The sequence below is a fragment of the Leopardus geoffroyi genome, chromosome D1 (assembly GCF_018350155.1).
Source record: "Leopardus geoffroyi isolate Oge1 chromosome D1, O.geoffroyi_Oge1_pat1.0, whole genome shotgun sequence".
Classification (NCBI taxonomy): domain Eukaryota; kingdom Metazoa; phylum Chordata; class Mammalia; order Carnivora; family Felidae; genus Leopardus; species Leopardus geoffroyi.
This window is the reverse complement of record NC_059329.1, coordinates 84,234,025-84,248,554: the sequence shown is the minus strand read 5'-3', so window position 1 is coordinate 84,248,554 and position 14,530 is coordinate 84,234,025. Positions and strand designations below refer to the sequence as shown.

The following is a 14,530-nucleotide window of genomic DNA, read 5'->3' as shown; positions in this document are numbered from 1 at the left end:
TGGGGGATGAAATACATTCAAGAAATTCATTCTCCCGAGCAAGCTTTTACCTTATGTCTGAGCCTTAGATTCTCTCTCTGTGCTTAGACCTTCCTAAGTGAAATTGACACTTGCACAAAGTGGGAGCCCCTACCTGCCTTCCTCTGCCAGAGCCCTGTAGATCACTTTGAATTTCCTTACTGCTGGCTCATTTCACAAAAGGTTGAAAAGATGTTCTAGGAAACATCTTTCCTGCCACATCTTGTTGCCCTGTTCACGTGTTGTGCCCACACTTTTCAAAAATCATTACCTCCGGTGGAAACAAATTCATCATAAGCCTCTTGAAATATACCTCAAGCCCATGACACTTTTGGACTGACATCTATTCATAGATTGACTATAAATAGGCACCAATTTACACCCAATTAGATGTGGAGGGAAATCTGGGGTTGCAGGAAAATTTCCAGCCACTCAGTATGCAAGATCTGTGTGATGGCTGAGTGACTGATGTAACTGCCATTTGTTAAGATTTCACCTTATTTAATCTCCACTCAGACACTCCTAATTTGTGCAGAGCCTAGGGAATGACTTAAGACAAGGTAATTAACTGGAGCATAGCATCTTTGAAGAAAAAAAAAAAGACAAAACTATTTACTTATTTTCTTTCCTTTTTTTTTTTTAAGTTTGAATAATGAGACCATATTCTCCTCCATGAACTCCTCCCAAATTGCAATATTCTGATTGAATTAAAATCACCAAGAATTCATCTTCCCTAAGAAAATGTAATCCAGGGGCGCCTGGGTGGCTCAGTTGGTTGAGCATCTGACTTCAGCTCAGGTCATGATCTCGCAGTTTGTGAGTTCGAGCCCCACATCAGGCTCTGTGCTGACAACTCAGAGCCTGAAGCCTGCTTCCAAGTCTGTGTCTCCATCTCTCTCTGCCTCTCCCCTGCTCATTCTCTGCCTCTCTGTCTGTTAAAAATAAATAAACTTAAAAAAAAAAAAGAAAATGTAATCCAAATAATAAACTGCATGTTTTGGTCACCCCTTAGAATCACAAATTAGTTTCAACCTGGGCTGGATAAAATGAGTCTGTGGCTCTGGAGAATGGGAAAAAGGCAAGTATTAGTCGATGAGGGACTTTGATCTTATAGAGTCTAATCACTTCTGTTCACAAAATCTCATTTAAAATGACAATGCTAAATTCCTAAGCCTCCACAGGACCTAATAGTGATTAGTTCAAATGTATCTAAATTGCTGCTAAGAATTGATTATTATGAAGAGAAATCTAAAGAGAGTTTGATTAAATTAATGTAATGCTTTCTTCAGCTTAAACAGAGAAAAGGAACATTTACTTCATCCAGTAGTTTCAGATGGAATCACACTTCTTTACGCACATATATTAAATGCACTTCTAGTTTTTGATGAATTAAAATGGAAAAATAATTGCTCAAATGGCACCGGACCTGGTTTCATCATCCAAAGACATTTGAGATCTCATAAAACGGGACTTTTCAAATTTTAATGTGCCTCAGATCACCTGGAGACATTGTTAAACAGAAGATGCAGATTCTATAGGTCTGAGGTGAGGCATGGTATGCATTTCTAGTAAGCTGCCTGGTGAGGTCAATGCTGCTGGTTCTTGGACCAACCATAGTTTGAATAGTGAGCTTATGGAGCATCTGGGTCATGATTATGAAAATTAATTACCACTGCAAGGGGATAAGCTAGTTAATACTATGTGCTGATTTGTATGATGCCTGATAACTAGTAGTGTAATATGTCTCTGATAAAAAAAAAAAAAAGGAATTGTTTAAAATTTACAGAATCAGAAGATAGCAGAATTTTCTAATCTTGCCTTTACTACATGTAACAGTTATCCCTAATAAGTGTGTATTACTTTCCTTTTACAAAGCAATTTTACATAGTATATGTTGCTTAGTTTTATGATGATCCCTTAAAAACCCTGTGAAATAAGTCAAGCATGCATTTTCCTTCATTTTCCTTATGAGTAACCCAAAACTGAAAGTTGATGTGATTTGCACAATTTCACATTATTATTCATCAAGAGAGCCATGACTCTAATTCATATCTCTGACCAAATCTGACCATATCTCTGAACACAAATATGGTGTTCTTTCTCCTAACAGTAGATTTTGTGTGGATCACATAAATTCCATAGCCCCTCTCTTCCTTATGAAATGGGTGATTCAGGTTCAACTAGACCAGTGGTTATCAGCCTTCATTGTGCAACCAAATTATGTTGGGAACACAAAAAATAATACTAGTGACTAGCCCCATTCCAGAGCAATTGAGCCGGAACCATCAAGAGTGGAGCCAGGATACCATTTCTTTTCTTCTTTTTTTTTTTTTAATGCTTATTTTATTTGTTTTTATTTTTATTTATTTATTTTTAATTTTTTAAAGTTTATTTATTTTGAGACAGAGAGAGACAGAGCATGAATGGGGGAGGGTCAGAGAGAGAGGGAGACACAGAATCTGAAACAGGCTCCAGGCTCTGAGCAGTCAGCACAGAGCCGGATGCCGGGCTCGAACTCACGGACCGTGAGATCGTGACCTGAGCCGAAGTCGGACCCTTAACCGACTGAGCCACCCAGGTGCCCCCCTTTTTTTTTTTTTAATTTTTTTTAACGTATTTGCTTTAATTTTTGAGAGAGAGACAGAGTGTGAGTGGGGGAGGGGCAGAGAGAGAGGAAGACACAGAATCCGAAGCAGACTCCAGGCTCCAAGCTGTCAGCACAGAGCCCGCTTCGGGGCTTGAACCCATGAACCGCGAGATCATGAGCTGAGCTGAAGTTGGACTTCTAATGACTGAGCCACCCAGGAGCCCCAGACTACCATTTCTTTTAATTTTCTAAGCTGATTATTATGCATAGTGAAGATTGAGAACCAATAACATTTTATATCCACTGTAATACCTTTTTTACCAAAAAATTTTTTTAATGTTTATTTATTTTTGAGAGAGAGAGAGAGAGACAGAGCACAAGTTGGGGAGGGGCAGAGAGAGCCGGAGACACAGAGCCCAAAGGAATCTCTAAGCTCTGAGCTGTCAACACAGAACCTGACACGGGGCTTCAGGAGCTGTGAGATCATGGCCTGAACTGAAGTTGGATGCTTAACTGACTGAGCCACCCATCCCTCCCTCCACTAAAGTACCTTTAAGTGAAGGAATTCTACCTGGCTATAAAGATAGGTTTTTTGTCTATCTGCTCTATGAAAGTCTTGGTGACAAATCTAAAAACATAAGTTTAGATAAGTGTATCACTAAAAATGTTAATTATGACTTAGCAAGCTTTTACTATTTCTTGTGTGTTGTGCAGGCCTTGAAAATTTAGGGACATTTTGGTTGATGCTTTAAAAAATCACTTTTACTTAAACAAGTAGAGATTTTAGTTTACTCCCTGTATCTACACTCTGTGTAACATCAATATTTCTGAGTTTCCTATTTGTCCTTTGAAACTGGTACTAAATTTGAGCTTTCATTTGGGCTTTCATTGAAGTGGATGTCTAAACTCCTCCAACTGCTTTCTGATGTGACTCCTGTTTCCCCTTGTGGCTGCAGTGAGGATTTAGGCACAGAGTATACTTACATAGTTATTAGATTACCTAATATTTCTGTCAGGAATTGATCATGTAAATGGTTTAGACATAGTCCCTTCTAAGAGTTAAAATTTCAGTTCTAAGCCCCACCTAATATAAATTTCTCAAAAAGTTCAGGTTGTTGAAAGCAGATATTTCTGTTTTTCTTTTACAGAATCCTTTACTTTTCTGTAGTTGTCATAAGATGAAGAAGACAGGATTAGTCAATATCTTACCCTAGTAGATTCTACTCTGTTGATCATTTTTCAAAGTTGAATAGACACGAGAAAAATGAAGGCTTTGAGCCCTTGGAAAGGCCCAAGGGGGATTTTGGCTTTCCTGGGTAATTCTTGAATATTTGATCACCCGTGGCCCAAGAGGGTTTTCAATGAAGCTATCCTTTCTGGAAGAATTCTAATCCGGAGTGATGTCACTGGGTCAATGATGAATCTCTAAGGCTGTCTAAGAAGGGTTCAGAGTTTGATGCATAAGAGGTAATACAATGCATTTCATTTTGAGAGTGGAAATTCAATCAAATATACACTATTTGACATGTAGTCCATGAATTTTTTTTAAACTTTTTTTAAAAAAATTGTTTATTTTTGAAAGAGAGGGAAAGAGATGGAGGGAGAGCACAAGCAGGGGAGTGGCAGAGAGAGGAGGACAGAGAATTTGAAGTGGGCACTTGTGCTGACATCAGCGAGCCGGATGTGGGGCTAGAACTCACAAACTGTGAGATCATGACCTGAGCCGAAGTTGGGTGCTCAACTGACTGAGCCACCCAGGCGCCCCAACATGTCTTGATTCCCAAACTTCCTGGCTTGGATTTTCTAGAACTAGATAGTTTATTCAATAAGGAAATAAATGCATACCGCTCTAAAGAAGACTATAGTATTGGCTTATTGAGGTAGCAGGTGCAGAATGATCTTTCTGACAGCAGATCATCAGTACTGGTTCTTTGATGTTTTAACCTGATCACCTGGCCTTCCTTACACCAATTATTTAAGGGTAGTCATGAGATCCAGAGATGATTTTCTCATTTGATTTTACTGTGAGATTTTTAGATTGGGTGGAGAATTATCTGGTTGTCATTATAAAATACACTTTTGTTCACCACAAGCAGAATTGTCCTATAACACCCCATTGCCTTTACTAATTTCTAGATTTTTTTAATTCATTCTTACAATGCCTTAATAACATCACTCCTGAACTCCATGGGCCTCACAGGGACTGGATTCTTTTGTTTGGGAGATTCCAGGTATATTTCTTTCATCTCCCTCCTTGATAAACAACTTTGTCTGAACCCAGCTGTGCCTGGTCTCCTAGAAAACATTTAGCTACCACTGTTCTTGGGAGATGGTTACTGTGTTCACAGACTATTAGAAAATTCTACTGCTCCATTAACTCCCCTATTTGTATCTTGGAACTTTATTTTCTAGTGGACTATTTCTGCAGTTTATAGCTGTTTCCCCACAGGGCAAAGCATGGAGTCAGTGACTGACATTAAATAATAAATGTCAGCAAAGTGATTATGCTCATTTGGAATTAATAATATTTTATTAAAATTCATAAGAGCACTCAACTGGTAGCATCAGAACCAATTACTCATGTGAGCACTGAATGTGCCTTCCCAATTCAAACCGTGCAGTAACTCTTTTTGATTTAAGGAAAACACATCTCTGTAATAGGTTGGAGGATCTAAGTTTTTCACTCTTCCTATGTCAGTCTGAAGGCTGGATTAACCTATAATGTAAATGTTTAAATATTAAGAACAGTAGAAATTTAACCTTTCTAAGGGAAAAATTCAGATGACAGATGGTATCATATTTATTCTATTCTTAGAGATTTGTCCTTTTGTTAAGGTTTAAATCAGAGTAAAACCTAGGTTAAAACCATCTTTAATTTTGTTTGGTCTCAGAGTTAAATATTTGATAGGAAAATGAGATAGGAAAAGACAAGCTAGTTGTATCAGGTACCTGTTTTCTGTCCCTCCAAATCTATTCTTTAGTGATCTCCATTATGTATTTTGCTTTAAGGATCTGAACTTCATGGACACAGTGGAGGAGACTGAGCTCCCTTGATTTCTGACTGCATACAGTGTTCGGTCAATAAGAAGTCATATGGCATCAGAGGAAGAGAGGAGAAAGGTAGGATTTTGTGTCCCCTGGATCCCTTCTTGGGAGGTTGCTCCAGGCTAGCTGTATTTTTTTTTTTTTCCATGAAATGTTGCTGCTCCACTAAAGATGACCCTCCATATAGGACTTTCCATCTAGATGCTGGGGACTCTTGTCCCGTTTCTCCAGGCTTAGACGTTGTAGCAGGTTTACAATTAGTGGTTTCATGGTTCTGCACTATCCCTCGTAATTTTCTTATAAATGTGACTGTGGTATTTCCTGAAGGAACCCTGCATGATTTACTAGTGTTAACGTGCTACAGGTTTGAGTGAATGGGATATCTATTTGTCTTATCTCTGAGTATGATGTAAGGGAGCCTGTTAGCTACATACAACTTTCAACCTTAAAAAAAAAAAAAAAAGCTGAATTGTGATACAAATGGTGAGTACTATGAGTGATGAATGATAATGAGAGATGAAAAAGTATCTATGTGTAATATTTAAGGATATTCAGTTGGTTTGCATTAATAACAGCCATATTGTTGCTAATGACTGGCTGCCAGGAATCTGTATTGACACGTATTTTGAATACATCCTGATTACACTGATACATACTATTCATGTGGATAAATTGACTGCTTGATAAACTTCTTTCCACCTGGAAATTGTCAGATAAAACCTTCATTCAAGCCTTAGAAAGCTATCAGAGAACTTTAAGACATTTTCAGGGAATTAGAAAACAGTTAATTTTAAACTCATATAAAATGTTTTAAAAACATATTTTGGGGGAAGTGGTTATAAATTATTGATTTATATTACTGAAATTGTAATACAATGGCTTTCACTTAATTCATATGTGTGTGTGTGTGTGTGTGTGTGTGTGTGTATGTAGTGTTTTATTTTTTCAAAGAATGTATTTCAGATTAACTTAGAAGTCTTTTAATGTTCAAATCAATGGGACTCAATTTGGTTCAGCACCCATCTGCAAGAAACAATCCATTTGCAAATACACTATATGTGAACTAAAAAAGAAGAAAAGTACACCATAATCTTAGCTTTATCATGAAACTCACATTAGTTATGGAATGATTTCTATGTTATGGGCAGTCACTGTGTTTACCTCATAAGTAGTATCTTATTTAATCCATCAGCCAAGTAATATTAATTAGTACTATTTCAGTTAATGAAAATAGGACGTAGAGAGGTTTAACTTGCCCCAAGATATGCATTTAATTAACACTTAATTGGAGTTTGATCTGAAGACTGCCTAACTCCAAAACTCATGTTGTCAACCATTATGATAAATTGCTTGCTTGAGCATTTTTATAGCTTAAAGCAATTCTTACGTCTTTGTCCAACAGCAATCAAAAAATTTTTTATGATCATTAATTAAAGCAGGAAGCATTACTTGTAACTGTATTAGTGTGTGCTTATTTCTTGACATTGTCATCTAAATTGGCTCAGTAACATCTTTCTGTAATGACTGTTAAAATAAGGCAGGAAAAATATAAGGTATGAAGTAGTGTAGTCCAAGCATGAATTAAAGGGGCAGCTGTGGGAATGTTAAGAAAGAACACATGTGGAGGAGATCATAATGAAATAATTGACAGGATTATTTAATTAAAATCTAGACTTAAAAGGGATATTAGATATTATTTATTATCCTTTCTTTTATACACTAATGAAATGGAAGCCTAATAGATAAAATGGCCTCCCAACGGGCACTGTGGAAATATCTGACGACAGTTGGTAAGAAAACACTTCCTTCGATGATTCCACTAAAACAGACATCAACGTATTTTAATAAATTTGAAAAAAATGAGACATTATCTTTAACAAATGAGTAAATATTACTAAAGAACATATTAGTTGAACATCTATATTTAGGTTTATTTCTGGGCTCTTGATTCTTATCAATTTGTTTTTATGACAGTATCGTACTATTTTAATTACTATAGCTTTATAATGTAGCTTGAAATCAGGAAGTATGATGCCTCCTGCTTTGTTTTTCTTTCTCAGTATTGCCTCGGTTGCTTAAGTTCTTTTGTGGTTCCATATGAGTTGTAGAATTGTTTCTTCGACTTCTGTAAAAAACACCATTGGAATTTTGATGGGGATTGCATTGAATTTATAGATAACATTGGGTAGTATGGACATTTTAACAAATTAATTCGTCCAATCTATATGCAGGTGATATATTTACATTTATTTGTATATTCTTCAATTTCTTTCATCAGTGGTTTGCAGTTTTCAATTTAGAGGTCTTTAACCTCCTTGGATATATTTATTCCCCCCTGGTTAAATTACAATTTGTTGCTCTTGTAAAGGGGACAATTTTAATTTTTTTTTTCAGATAATTCATTGTTAGTGCACAAAAACACTACTACTTTTGTTTGTTAATTTTGTATCCTACAAATTCACTGATTTATTGGATCTAACCATTTTTTGGTGGTCTTTAGGATTTTCTATATATAAAATCATGCCATCTGCACATGATTTTCTAATCTTTCTAATTCTTTCTAGTTCTTATGCCATCTATCTGTTTACCTATCTATCTTTCTACCTATATTTTTGTGATTGCTCTGTCTAGGATATCCAGTACTGTATTCAATAGGAATGGTGAGCACCCTGTCTCATTTTTTACTTAATAAAATTTAGATTCCAAATGAAGCTGTGAGCTGTTTTTAGGAAAAGGAAAATAAGGAGATACAAATAAGAAAAGATAAATGTTCCTTTTTTAAACTGTCATAGCACGGTTATAAAAATTTATTAAAAATATACGAGGATTTTCTTTTTTGATATTAAAATCCTTATGCTATTTAATCACCTGCTGTGTCATCATCCACGTGGCTTCTTTTTCTTCAGTTGTTAAATGATAGTGTTCTACCTGATCTGAATTTTTCATGAAATCAGTAATTCAAGACATTCAACAATCACATCCAATATCCCACTTAGAGACTTTATAAAATGCTACATCTTTGTATATTTGTTATTTTTCTTTAAAATTAATTTGAATTACTTTTTTACTGTATTGTTAAATATAGGAAAGATCTACCAATAGAGATCATGACATAACATGGGAAATAGAATTTACTGTTACATGTGTAAATAGCAAGTATTTTATAACTGGTTAGTCATGGGTAAATATTTTCCACCACTTTAGTGAGTATGGTTGACATTCAAAAACTCTACACGTGTAATGAATCCAACTTGAAGTTAGGAGATAAGTATGTACCTCTAAAACCACGATTACAGCCTATGCCATAAGCATATCTATCACTTCCAAAAGTTTCCTTCCACCCTCTTCAACTTATTATAATTTTTTGTGATAAGAAAAATTAACATAAGATCTACCCTCTTGGTAAATTTTAAGTATTTGTAAGTATACAGTACAATATTGTATTTATTGTAGTTTAACAATGTTATTAACTATAGGCTTTATGCTGTACAGTAGATCTCTAGGACTTATTTATTTTGTGTAGCTCTAACTCTGTATTCTTTGATTAATATTTCCTCATTTTCCCCTAATCCTATCATGAACAACCACCATTTTATTCTCTGTTCCCGTGAGTTTGACAATTTTAGATTCTTCATATAAGTGGTATCATGTAGCATTTGTCTTTCTGTGTCTGACTTCTTTTGCTCAGCATGATGTAAAAGGAAATGCAGTGTAACAGCTAAAGATTCGTTAGATAATATTGCTAGGTTTATCCATGTTGTCACGAATGGCAGGATTTCCTTCTTTTTTAAGGCTGAATAATGGTCAGTTGTGTGTATATATCACATTTTCCTTATCCATTTATCCATTGATGGAAATTTAGGTTGCTTCTGTGTTTTGGCTATTGTGGATAACATGTATGACATTTGTTTCCCCACACGACTTTGTCACTGCAAGGCATAGAACATATTTGATTAGATAATAAGTATCCCTTTAAGAGTGTATGTGCTAAAATTAAATAATTTCACAAATGTTTATTGCACACTTACCATTATACCGCAGCATTTATGTGTATGTATATGTTTGACATTGAAGTCTTTATAAACCAAAATATGTGTTAAAAATATAAATTTCAGTCATGCTATCTGAAGACCAAATACAAATTTTCAAATTGTTGTCAATATATAGCAATGTCTATTTGCATTTTAGCTTTGGATTTCTATTCTTCAGTTTAGTTAATGAGCAAACCCTCTAGTTTTTAAACCTTTTGCTATTAATTTTGATGTACAGTGATTGTAACTTGAAGACAAGATCATTAATGCTGACACTAGATAATACTTAGTATTATTTATTTATTTATTTTTGCTTAATTTCATAAGAAAAAATAGGAGATTTAAATATGTTGTTTCTAGCAGATGTTGTTCAATTACATAGTATTGTGGTTGTCTTGTCCTCTTCCTGAGTTCACTGAAAAATGAAAATAAAGCCCTTCGATATCCTTATGGGCATCAGTTTTCCTCAAGATTTGTGGAATGATACTTTCTCAAATGGAAAGTAGGTTTAATATTTTTTATTTCCTTTAAAGATATCAATGAAAATTCCTCAGCAGCTGAATGTCAAATATGTTCTAAATGGGTTTACTCTTTTATTTCTTCTCTTTGGCCTTTTTTAAGTATAGAGATTTATATGCTTGAGTATGTGTGAGCACAAACATAAACACATTCATATAACACACACACAACAGACATGCATTTAAAACATGCCAAACTTGCTTTCAAGCCCATTGATTTTGGAAATAAAAGTTGTTTGTAGTGTAGATGTGATTGTCTAGGAGCATTTTAGATGAAAATGCAGCCAGCCTAGATTATAGTGTGAACTCTCAGCACTGTGTTGCTCATACTCTTATTTTTTATGTACAATTAAAAGAGCAGACCTGGCTTTAAAACAAGTTCATTCCATTTTTATTGCCATAAATTCTCCCCTTCTCATTGCCTCCAGCTCTTACGGGATGCACAAATATATTTCCTATTCTGAGCAGTGGCTCATAAATACAGAGAGAGAAGGAAGTCGTTGGAAAGCAGGTCTCTTCCAGGAGCATGGACAACTGCCTAGAGGGGCACTCAATCATGCATTTTGACTTTGGTAATTGAATGCTGTATCCATTTCTCTGCCACATTATCATAAAAAAAGAATATCTAAGGAAATGCAGTCTTACAGCTAAATATTTGTTGGATAACATTGCTAACTCTTTTAAATGATCTCATGGCAAGGAATAAAGGGATTGGAGGGGGGAGAAACTAGGATTCCAGTGTTGCTTTTTATTATATTTTTATGTCTGAAATGGTAATTATGCTTTTTAGTGCTATTCCATCTATTATAATGAAAGTATGTGGGAACCTGGAGTTTTCTGTAAGGGACTTAAATAGTCCATTCTCTTCAGTTAAACCAAATGCTAATATACTCTTTTTCCCCTTCCATGACATTCTTAAAATCTGTGTGCCTAAACAAATTAGCATTCTATTGTCAACAGACTCATTTGGAAGATAGAGCATGCTCACTCAGCAATAAGTAGGCCACCGGGAATTTAATCAGAGGGGCTGGGAAAAGAGGCATTTTACAGCTAATTGTTATTAATTGTTAGATGTCATATTTTATAGATATTTAAGCTGTATTTCCTCACTGTAACAAACTTCTCTTCCTTCCACCTTATACCTCACCTATCCTCTTGCAGTGTATACTCTTGGTCATAAAGAGAGGTAGCAGATGGGATTTGCATGAACAATCTGTACAGACTTTGGAACAATGAGTGTAGTGGCAGGACAGAGTTTTAAAATTTCTGAGAATCCCACACAAAAACATAAAAGAAGGTACATAGCAGAAATAAAAAAGCCATGGATACTTACAACAAATTTCAGTACAAGTTATCCCCATAAGCATCAATATACAAGTGGTAAGGGAAAACCACCAAAGTTATGTGGTTTATTTGGTATGAAAGTAGAGGAATGCAATATGGAATGTTATAGACCTGGAAACAAGACAAGCCTGAAAATAGCCAGAAGGAGTTTACTGGGAAGGTTGGTAGGCTAATTTGAGAATTGTCCCTGAAAATAAAGTTTTTATCCCCACACTGAGAGTGAGTGGGTACATAGGACCCTCAGCAAGTGCTAAGAAAGCTACCTTGAATATGCTTTCAGAAAGTTCACGAAAACTAACTTTATATAAAAATGAGCACTCAGTGAATATCAAGGTCAAATTCTATATAAGTTTATTATAAAAAGAGAGGGGCGTCTGGGTGGCTCAGTCGGTTAAGGGTCCAGCTTCAGCTCAAGTTATGATCTCACAGTTCATGGTTTCAGGCCCCTCACTGAGCTCTGTGCTGACAGCTCAGAGACTGGAGCCTGCTTCAGAGTCTGTCTCCAACTGTCTCTGCCCCTCCCCTACTTGTGCGCGCGCTCTCTCTCTCTCAAATATGAACATTGAAAAAAAAAGAGAGAGAGAATGAGGAGCAAAATGTTTTTACAGGTAGCACTAAATACAGTCATACTAAAAAACATTAAAACTGTAACCTCCAAAGTTACTCAAAGACATTAAGAAAATGATGAAGACATGAAAGAACAACATAAATTGTTTCAAAAACTCTGGTATGAGATAGTTGAACATGGAGAAAGAACTAGAAATAAAAGAAAAAATAATTTTAGAAGTGAAATGTAAAAGAGACATAAGACAAAAATAATGCCTATTATTTATTGATGCTTAGTAGATCACCCCAAAATGAAACAAAAAAAAAAAACCATATTTATTTCACAGTATGTGCAAGACAGAAATTGGTTACAGTTTACTGGCTGTTTCTAGCTCAGGGTCTCTCATGAGGCTGAAATCAAGACATCTTCCTGAGTAGTCATCTCAAGGTTTAATAGGAGAAAGTCAGTTTTCAGGCTTATTCCTGTATCTCTTGCAGGCCTCATGTCTTTTCTGGTCATTGGCTAGACATTAATTCCTTGCTAGGTATGCCTCTCCAACTGAACAAATGAGAGAGTGAAGGAAGGGCAAAGAAGGTGGAAATGATAGTCTTTTATAACCTAATCTCAGAAGTGGCATCTCATTGTTATTGTTGTATTCCATTTATTAGAAGTCCCTATATCCAGCCTACATTTCAGGGATAACGAGAATATCCAGAGGTGGGAATCATTGAGAGCTACCTATTATAAGAGGTGAAACATTAAAAAAGAAATGAAAAAAGAAATGACAATGACAAGTATTAAAGATAGGCAATGAAGATTTTATGTATGGCTAATGGGACTCTATGAAGAAGCAAATCAAAGAAAGGGATCACAGCAAGTATGAAAAACTATAAGAAAGTTTTTTCAAATTAACAAATATAGGCATTGAAGATACATAGCTTCTAAACTAACTAAAAGTGATCCAAACATTCATTCTATCCCTCCCAATGAAAAAATACACCACCACAATCATTGCTGAATACCTATCACTTACACTCTTATTTAGTGTTTTTATTTAACTTATGTTCTGAGATTTTAGTTATCATAGCATTATATCCTGAATTTAGAAGGCCAGCTATATTTTCTATATACATTAAGGTAAGTCATTTATACATTTATTTTTAAGTTATAGATATGTGAAACTAAAATCAAATAGTATTATATATGAGGTAAGAGTACCACATTGGGAATGAAGTATCTAGCACATAGTAAGTGTTCAATAAATGATAGGTTATTTTGACAGATAGTAGGAAGTGGTTGTACATAGGTATGTTCAGAACTACCCCTGACATTGGAAAAAGTAGGTCAGGATTAATGTCAATATAGTGAGTCAGCCAAGACATTCATAAATTACAAAAGCTAGCATGACAATGGAAGGATCAGTCTATGCACATGGGTTTTGTGGGCATGATTGTGTTTTCTTGCATTCTGTGGGAACTAATCTCTTCTCCTTTAGCTTGGACTTTGATATTGTTTAGGGAACATGGATGCCGTATGCTGAAATGACATTATCAGCTCTCTAGCTTTGTGTTGCTTTCCAATGTGCCAGATAGATATATGATATGCAACACTCATAAATTATTTCAGAGTGTTTTTCTATTTCAGGATAAGTCCTTAATATGTATGGTACTGATAGGGATTAGGATGTACTGTTAATAGGTGGTAGCATTCGCCACTTTCTCATCCAATTGCTAAGTGACTATGTAATCATTTGTCACACAGTATCTTTTGCTGAGCTGACATTTGCATCTCCAATAATTTTGCATAATTAGGTTATAAATAGTTCTTTTGTGAAATTATGATGATGATTAAAGTTTAAAGGTATACGAATATATATGTATAATTCTTTCATAGAAAGTAGTCCTAAACAAAATAAAAGAAAGATAACTGGTAAGAAATATCTAAGAAATGTTATCCTTGGGCAAAAATAGTCTCTTTCTAGTATTCCTAATATTGAAAAGAATAAATGCAACACTTACAAAATTCATAAACTTTAGAGTTCAGAGAACAGGTAGTATCAATAAAAAATCAATTAATTAGGATAAAAAATTTCTGGTCCCCAAATACAGAGGAAACTAACAGGGAGAATGAGGCATTAAAACTAAGGCCCATAGTTTCACTGTAAGAGAAAATAAGAGAAAAAAAATTCCCTTCAGCAGCTGGAACCTTTTCAATTCTCTGATAATGAAAATTGCTGGGACTTTAGTGCGTGGCCAGGTTATAAAGTGAATAGTTTAAAAACATTCTAATTTAAAGTGTGTATCTCTTTTTTTTTTTTTTCTTTTGGACTGTAGCTGCATGTTTATTCCTTTTTTGAATTTTCTCTCTATGGAAATCCAGAGGAAATTAAGTCTTACACCATGTTCCAAAACTCTACAGCTAGGTTATTTATCTGTTCCCA

The 14,530-nt window shown here is 35.1% G+C and overlaps 1 long non-coding RNA gene across 1 annotated transcript in view; it reads left to right on the top strand.

The window, feature by feature from the left end:
* LOC123601529 overlaps positions 1-14,530 on the top strand; it is a 484,790-nt gene that overhangs the window by 241,002 nt on the left and 229,258 nt on the right. Inside the window, exon 2 of the long non-coding RNA XR_006714150.1 lies at positions 5,615-5,725. This is a non-coding gene — a long non-coding RNA (uncharacterized LOC123601529). The remainder of the gene's footprint in view (positions 1-5,614; positions 5,726-14,530) is intronic.